The sequence below is a fragment of the Oryctolagus cuniculus genome, chromosome 2 (genome assembly GCF_051225735.1).
Source record: "Oryctolagus cuniculus isolate XC-2025 breed Fujian yellow rabbit chromosome 2, ASM5122573v1, whole genome shotgun sequence".
NCBI lineage: Eukaryota > Metazoa > Chordata > Mammalia > Lagomorpha > Leporidae > Oryctolagus > Oryctolagus cuniculus.
Genome location: NC_142868.1, coordinates 75,684,645 through 75,688,317, shown reverse-complemented (window position 1 = coordinate 75,688,317; position 3,673 = coordinate 75,684,645). Strand labels below are relative to the sequence as shown.

At 35.8% G+C, this 3,673-nt stretch overlaps 1 non-coding gene across 1 annotated transcript; it reads left to right on the top strand.

Moving 5' to 3' along the window:
• The first annotated feature begins 1,141 nt into the window (after positions 1–1,141).
• LOC127490476 (U1 spliceosomal RNA) lies at positions 1,142–1,304 on the top strand. The gene has a single exon (XR_007918423.1). It is a non-coding gene; the product is annotated as a U1 spliceosomal RNA (small nuclear RNA).
• Positions 1,305–3,673: the final 2,369 nt, after the last annotated feature.

The window sequence follows — 3,673 nt, the reverse complement described above, 5'->3', positions numbered from 1 at the left end:
CCACGCTGCACCGATCCGAAGCCAGGAGCCAGGTGCTTCCTCCTGGTCCCCCATGCAGGTGCAGGGGCCCAAGCACTTGGGCCATCCTCCACTGCCCTCCCAGGCCACAGCAGAGAGCTGGACTGGAAGAGGAGCAACTGGGACTAGAACCCGGTGCCCATATGGAATGCCAGCGAGGATTAGCCAAGTGAGCCATGGCACCGGGCCCCTAAAATATTTATTATAACTGCATTCTATGTGTTAAAAAGAATAAGTACAGACACAGAAGATATAAGAACAATACCCAAATTTGTCTTAATTTAACTTATCTCCATCTTCTAAACCTAATTCAATGTATTAGACAAAAAAAATCTGTATAGAATTAACAGATCACATATGGCAGAACAAAGGATAACTGAAATTCAGCATGTATTAATAAATACTACATAAAATTAAACAGAGAAAAATGAAGTTTTTGAAATAACAGAAATTGTAAGTAAGGTACACCTTCAAAGAGCACACAACTAGTAAGTGTGGTACAACTTCAGTATATTAAATCAGTGCTCTCAAAGGTGTTGGAGAGTTAGAAAAAAAATTTGAAGAAATTATGGCCAACATGTTTCCAAATTCATAAACCAACAAATCCAAATATCTTAATGAATCCCAAGTATAAGAAGCATGAAGAAAACTACATCTATGTACAGCAAAACCAAATTACTCAAATCAAGTGACATAGAGAAAATCTTAAAATCAGAGGATTCAAAAGATACACGCAGAGGAACACAGAAAAGGATGGCACTGGATTTCTTGTGAGAAACAACGTGCCAAAGAAGACAATGGAGTAGCATCTTTAAAAATTCTGAAGATTAAATTCTCAATGGATAATTCTATAACCAGGGAAATGATCTTCTAAAAATTACAGCAAAATAAAAAATTTTCAGACAAAAACTAAAGGTAGTCATAAAAGCAGACCTAAATCACAATGAAAGCTAAAGTGAATCTTTCAAATAGAAGAAAACTACAATAGAAATAATTATTGTTATTGTTGTCCACAAAGTAATGAATATCACTGGAAATGGAAACTGGATAAATATAAAATCATTTCCTCTTATTACTTAAATATCTTTAAAAGATTACTGACTATTTTAAAAATAACAAATGCATACTTACCTAGCAGGTGAGATACCATGATCACAAACGTGGTCTTCCCATGGCGAGGCTATCCATTACACTTCAAATGTGCTGACCCCTGCAATTTCCCCAAAGGTGGGAAACTCAACAGCTTAATTTTAGGTAGTGGGGGATTGCATTCGTGCGCTCCCCTAAAAAAAATATATAAATACAGTGTGGGTTATAATATATAAAAATAAAATGTATGACAACAATTGTGTAAAAGTCATGAGGGGAGAAACAGGTATTTACTATTGTATTTACATGTGAAATGGCATAATATCACATAAAGGTAGATGATGATGAGTTTAAGATATATAACATAAAACCTAAAGTATCTATGTGAATAACAGAAATTATAGATGATAAACTGAGGTGAAATAATTAAAAAATACTACTTAATCCAAATCAAGGAAAAGAAACAAATATGTACTAAAAAAATGCAAGAAGATAGACTTAACCTACCCATAAAAGGCAGAGACTGTCAGACTTGGTAAAAATGAAGGCTAAAGTGCCTGTAAGAAATATAGTGTAAAAATAAAGATACAAATAGAAGGGAACTTCTTTGTCCTAAAAAAAAAAAGACATCTACAAAACAACCACAGCTAACATCATACTTAATAGGGAAAGACCAAATGACTTCCTCCTGAGTTCAGGAACAAGTAAAGGAGATTCTGTTTTATCATTTAAATTAAGTACATGTACTATACAAGAATTTCTAGCTATATATAAAAGGAAAAGAATAAAAGACATTCAGATCAAGATAAAGAAGTGAAACTTTTATTCATAGGTCACATAATCATCTATGTAGAGAGATGATAAAGAAAAAAAGCTACCAAAACTTAAACAAACTTGAAGATATATTATCAACACAGAAATCAACTGTCATTTTTTAAGATTGTTTGAAGGTCAGAGCAACAGAGAGAGAGGGAGGGACATCCACTGGTTCACTCTCCAAATGCCTGCAACAGCCAAGGCTGGGCCAGGTTGAAGCCCACAGCCAGGAATTCCATCCATGTCTACCACATGGTGTTGTCAGGGACCTGAGTACTTGATCCACCATCTGTTGCTTTCCCAGACACATTAACAGGAAGCTGGATCAGAAGTGGAGAAGCTAAGACTCAAACCTGCAGTCTATTGTGGGATGCAAGTGTCCCAAGTGGCATTTCAATCCACTGTGCCACAACACTGCCCCTCAATTATATTTCCATTTACCAGAAATAAACAAGAAGAAAATGACATTTAAAAATATTATTTATAATAGCAAAACTATGAAATATAGACAAATGCAACAATTTGAAACATCTGAAAACTATAAAACATTAAAGAAAGAAATCCTAAATTAATTGAGACATATATTGTGTCCATGGATCACAGGACTCAATACTTTCAAGATGTTTATTCTCTAAAACTTACCTCACTTATTAAGTTAATCAAAATCCCAGCTCCTGTGTTGAAGAAAAAAGAAATCTTCTATTTTTGAAAGAAATACAGATAAATCTTCTAAAGCAATGCAATTTTGTTCTCTCTCTCTTTTTTTTTTTTTTTTTTTTTTGCTTAAATCTATTTACTTTAATTTTATTTGAAAGATAGAGAAACAAAGAAACAGATCTAGACAGATGGCAACTGCCATTCGATGACTCACTCCCTAAATGTCAGCCACAGGTAGGGTTAGGCCTAAGTCGAGAATGCAGTCTCCCGTATGGGTGGCAGGGACCCAAAAACTGGCGCTGCCATCTGCTGCATTAGCACAAAGCTGAAATTGGAAGTGGAACGAGACTTGAACCCAGGCACTCGTCTATGGGATACGGGCATCCAAGTGATATTTAAACCACTGCGCCAAATGCCCACCTCTGTTCTCTTACAAAGGTGTTTCACATATTCTAAGTGATTACGTTTCCACATAAAATTCATATCCTCTGATTCAAAGATTTCAACATAGATACAAAGGCCAACCAATCAATCTGACATAATAGAATTCAAAAATAAGGGTGGGTATTTTCCCTAGCAGTTAAACCACCAGTTGGGACACCCACATCTCACATCAGAGTGCCTGGGTTTAATACCTAGCTATGGCTCTTGATTCCAGCTTCCTGTTAATGCAGACCCTATGAAGCAGTACTGATGGCTCAAGTAGTTGGATTCCTGCCACCCATGTGGAAGATGTGGATTGAGATCCTGGCTCCTGCTTTTGCCCTCCCCCATGCTGTTGAAAGCATCTGGGCTGTGAACCAGTAGGTAGGAGAGCATGCAATCTGTCAAATAAACTTTGTAACTTTTTAAAAAAATAAATAGACCTACACATACATGGACAATAGATTTCATCAAAGATGAAAAGGTCATTCTGTCCAGAAAGCATAGTCCTTTTAAGTCATAGTCCTAGAATTGCATATCCCCACATTTTTTTAAAAAGTGAACTTCATACTTCATGTAAAAATTAACTCAGAAGGAATTCAAAGTATAAATGCAAAGGCTACAATTATAAAGCTTCTACTCTGAAACACAGAAGAAATCTTTGTGACCT